General features: G+C 37.4%; 1 pseudogene; it reads left to right on the top strand.

Annotated features, from left to right (window-relative positions):
* The first annotated feature begins 861 nt into the window (after positions 1-861).
* LOC113951477 lies at positions 862-1,578 on the top strand (annotated as a pseudogene).
* The last annotated feature ends 3,561 nt before the right edge of the window (positions 1,579-5,139 follow it).

The raw sequence follows: 5,139 nt of genomic DNA, 5'->3' as shown, positions 1-5,139 counted from the left end.
CCTGAAGTATGATATATGAAGGTCACTTGAACCAGTTTTTCCTAGCTCGTCTTCTACTTTGGTTCTTATATGTGAACTTAAGTTGCTATGTCTGGGTTTTCACACTTTGAATATATTTCCTTTTATTTTATTTTGAAAGTGGAGAGAAAGCTACTATACTGGGACACTGGAACTGGTTCTAGCTACAGTTAAGATAGGCAGTTGCCTATGGCTGTTGGTTACTTGGGTCAGGCATGGTGTTGATATCTACTTGATCTGTGCTAGAAGAAGAGAGAAAGAGCAGCCTGTGCTGCCCCAACGGTTGATGTCTGCTTCTGTTTTTGAACTTTGGATGTCAAGGGATATGTTGATGAATCCCTGCATTACTCAAGACACCCAAATTCGTCTTTCTGTTCCATTGCTGGCAGCAGAAGCTGCTAGTGTTTAATTAAGAATCTGTTCCCAGTTTTCCTGTCCTGGTCTCCTCTTTCCTTTTCATAGCGGGAGGATGTCAGCTCTGGCCCAAGCTTTGGTTTGGCTTGGTATGATTACGAGAGCAAGTAGTCAGCAGGACAATATTAGTGTTGGGGAGGAGATTTAGTCAATGCCAGTTCATTGGGCTAGCTTTTTGGGGAAGATAGTATGTTAGGAGTAGTCATTGTTGACCAAGGGTGGTGATTAGGAGCCCATGTGTGATAATCTTAGTTCATAGGAATTTGGTGGAGGGGATAGGAGTGTAATTGTGGGGAGGGAGGACACTGGAAGGACAGTTTTTAACATTGGAGGAGGTTTAGATTATGTAAGTAATCAGAACTATGGGTTCATGTGGAGGCAAGTAGTATTTCTAGGCTGTTATCGTCTTCACAGGAAGACAATAGTGGTATGAGTACAGGTATTAGGGCGGATGACTGCTTAGTTTTCAATAGGTCATTTGATGGGGTATTAGTTCTCTTCTCAAGCATGACTAAGGCATGATCTTCTGGACAATGACACACTACCCAACAAACCCTTCCCACATCATATCTCCAGCTGACAATAACAATCACAATAAAACTGAGACTAGTGCCATTCCACTTATGATTCCCAGAAATGCTTTAAGGCTCATCTCTAACCACTGGTCTACCACTATCAACAATAATGAAATTTCCCCCAGGGCCCATTCTCTTCCTAATGTCTCACTCACTTAACCCAACACTGCCAGTGCTATAGCCTTCACCTCAGCAGCCCTAGAGGGACGAATATGACTAAAATAAACACAAATTTGAAAAGTCCTAGCCTTCTCATCCATCTCACCAGTTAGGCTGAACAGCCATTATCATTGTCTATAAACCCAACCTCACACTACTAACTATCCTCCCTTAATAACCACCACTCAACACAACCAAGGCTCTAAAACAATCACCAAAAATAACTACACGAGCAAAAGCCCCTACATTGTATGCAACCATTTTTTTCATAACAGGAATTCCCCCACTATTAGTTTTCCTGTCTAAATGACTCTTTATCCAAGAGCTCACTAATCAAGAAATGACCACAGCATTCACAATCATCACCCTACTATCACTACTAGGATTATTCTTTTACCATTGCCTCAAATAATTATACGCATAACATTATCGACATACATCAACATATCAAATCAAATTCACCACCTTTGCATCTCAGCTAATGACTGGGAGACCTCTCAGTCAGGGCATTTGATTCTTTGTGTAACAGAATGTACAGAATTTAATATAAATTGATTATGATTTTATTTCTGAAGTAGAAAAGAGCATATTTTACTATTCTACTTTAAAAAAGTAAATAAAAGGATCTCTCAGATTCTTCTGCCTTTAAAAGTAACACAGTAGGTACTTCATTTTACTTTGACTACGGTTTTTGAAAGATTGTAATACTTGCTGCAATATTTTTTAATCCTTTTAAGCTATGTCAATTTGGAGGCTGATTGCTGGATTTTAATCTTTGAGTCTGCCTTCAGATTTTTAAAATTGCTTCATTTCATCATCATATTTAAGCTCTTGTTATACTATTTGAAGCAGACCTACTTGATCTTTAGAATGTGATTCAATAATCTGAAATATATTCTAAAGCTGTTGCAGTAAAAGTGGTACACTATTCAAGTTTAATTTGAAATTACGAGCATATAAGAGTCTAGTCCATTTTAATATCACAGACACATTCTTCTAGTGAAGAAAGGACAATTCTTTTTACTCCAGTTAACTTTTGTCTATTTTGTGAAACATTTCTGTTTCTGAAGTTTTATCCCGAGTCTCTCTGTCTCCTTCGCACAGCTCATCTGAGTGTTTTTTCTAAAATGAGGTAATTCCATCACTGCAATCAACAGGATGGTAGGAATGTAAATTGTCAGCTCAATAATTATCTAAGAGCTATTAACATATTAAACACAACAGATCCCAAACAAACAAAAAGGGTTTCTGGAATTGGTCAGAACAGTTCTTCTGAAGACCCCCAAACTAAAAAGAGAGGACAGGATATTTTCTAAAACAAAGAAAGAAACCAGGGAAGACAGCTGCATTCCAGAAATGAAAAAAAACCACTCCTCAAAAGAAGAGTTAACATTCTGATCTTAACAGAAGGGATTGCCTTAGATGCAGCTTTGTGAGACCTCATGGAGTAGTATTCCAGAGGTGCTGAAAGATTGCATGGCATGACTAGAAGGGAGAGACAACCAGATGAACTTGAAAATTTGACTTGGACAAATTGTTTCCAAATTGTGGAAAGCTCAAGAAAGAAAGAAAGAAAAGGGAAGTTCTAGAAAAAAACTGCAGGAAAATTGTGGTTTGCATCTTTTTTGCGGCAAGAAATCTTGCTTTATAGGAATATGGGGACCTCTGTGACATACAAAGGATGGTTTGTTTGATCTGATAATCCTACCATAATAGTAAGGAATTCAGTCCATACATGACTAAAGTGGCCTTTGAACCAACCCTGAAATTCAGTGGGGATAACTGGCAGTTATGGTATCATATCATAATCGTTAAAAAGATTTTCTAGATGTATTTATATAAGAAATATAGGAGTACTGTATAATGAAAAAGTCTGGAAAGGTAGTGATGCTGTTTTTGAAGAAAAGACATTATGGTTGAGTTTACTAAAAGGTTGTTGGTTGACTCTTATTGATGTGACACTTAAAGTATTAATTAAACTATGTTGAATTAGCATGAATAAAAAAACAAAACAAAACAAACAAACAAAAAAAGAGGGTGTTGCTGCCTGTATCAAAGGTACTATTACATGCTATAAAGAATGAAATATGTGTGGAAAACTCTTATCCTATTCATTTGAGAGTAATAAGTTAGTTCTTACACATATATTTGTAATATATACAAAGAGCTACTTTCATTGAGATTTGATTTCAACATGCATGACATCTCAAATAGCCAGAAAATTCTTCAGATTTTCTGAAAATGATAGGGTTGTTTTACTTCCTTAGAACTATTACAGCCAAATTGCAAGTTGGATATATGTAATTGTTAGAGGCAGATGGCAAAATTCCAAAAGTTTGGGTTCGAGTTTTTTTGGGGGAATTTAGATGCAGCAGATATTTCAAATTTGTGTTTGGAATTAAAGAAGTGAATGTTTCCTTCCAAGCTGGTGATTTTGAATTAAATGGAACATTTGCCATCTGTAACAAAGGAAAGATGGGAAGATGCTAAAGATAGACATAAAATCATAGGATTAATTTAGGGTGGAAGAGATCTTGGAAGGTTATGTAGTCCAGCCTACTTCTTAAAGTGAGACTCATCTCAAAACTGGGTCATGTTCCTCAGGGTCTGAGTCAGGTGAGGTTTAGAAATCTCCAAGGCTATGACGACAGGTTTTTTCAGCATTGTTGAGAAAGGTTTAAGGATCCCAAAACTGGAAATTGAGTTAGGAATCAGGTTCAATATTCAGATAAGATGTACTGACAGAGGCAGCTGAAGGAGTATATGAAAGAGGCTCATTGCAACTTGGAAGTTTTTTAATTGGAGATGCTCTGACTTGTGCTTATAAGGCTGAGAAGGAAAGCAGAAGGTGGAAGAATTGATCCATGGTGGTTTTTGTATCTCATAGTCCTAAATCAATGAATTCCATAGTTGTTCACATACTTAGAGAAAAGAGCAGGATTACATCTGTTAGCCGACAATAAAAAGCTGATGTTGACAACTTTTTATTAGGTTTATAATCAAATTACATGTTTCAGAATAGTATGCGGGAGTCCTTTTTAATTTCTCCATGCACAACTGTTGAAATATAAGGTAGTGAAGATACCAGTGGTTACAAAAAAGAAAGTAAACACTCTCTGGAAGCTGGACACTATGTGAAGAGAATGTAAGTTCTGCAGTCCTGAGAGAAATCCTCTTTCTATTTATACTGGAGTGATATATCTTTCTACCAAGTCACCAAACTGTGTGACAGGAAGATTTGTTTGGAAAGAGACATATTTTAGAATTGTGAGGGCAGATAGAGGAGAAGGAGTGTGTAGAAAATGCCTTCCCTTGCACTGTTCGGGCTGGGAGTAGTTAAGTGATAATGTGTAGTTTTTGGTAATGCGCTTCTCTATGGCATGAAGCACTGTGTGATGTGACTGGGAGCACAAGTTGCTGGCCTACAAGACTCAATTCAGTCTAATCTGCATTAAAACTCCAAGACTCTGTTACTGAGTATCTTCTTTCTAAACCTCTTTGGGTGCCAGTGCTCACTTAAGTGTGGCGCTGTGAATTGGCAGGAAGTTTGCTCTGAATTTGCTCAGGATGGCAGGATGAGAGAGCACTGAAAAGTAAGTGGTATGTAAACAGTAGGTCATTTGCACCTCTGGTGTATTTGAAGATGCTTGTGCGTTCTTTTTCCTCACATTTGTGTCAGAGTGCTGCCTGCTTTAGTGTGTGTCATCCATCCCCACAGAGGGCCTGCTGGAGGTTGAAGTTACAGTTACTACTTGGAGGAAGAGAAAATAATATACTTAAGACTGGAAGTGCTTATCTGGAATTTATTGTATTATATTACCTTATTGTATATTTTAAGGGCTCAAGAAGCTTGGATCAAGTAACATTCTTATAAGATGTTGTTAATACCTTGGCATCTTTGAAACTCAGATGGGCTTAGTAAGGAACTATTTATATTTGAAATCTACAGTAGAGAAAGTCGGTTTGTCACATG

This window comes from Corapipo altera, unplaced genomic scaffold (genome assembly GCF_003945725.1).
Source record: "Corapipo altera isolate COAL_440 unplaced genomic scaffold, ASM394572v1 61286, whole genome shotgun sequence".
Classification (NCBI taxonomy): Eukaryota; Metazoa; Chordata; class Aves; order Passeriformes; family Pipridae; genus Corapipo; species Corapipo altera.
The sequence above is the reverse complement of the archived record's forward strand: the minus strand, read 5'-3'. Positions and strand labels throughout refer to the sequence as shown.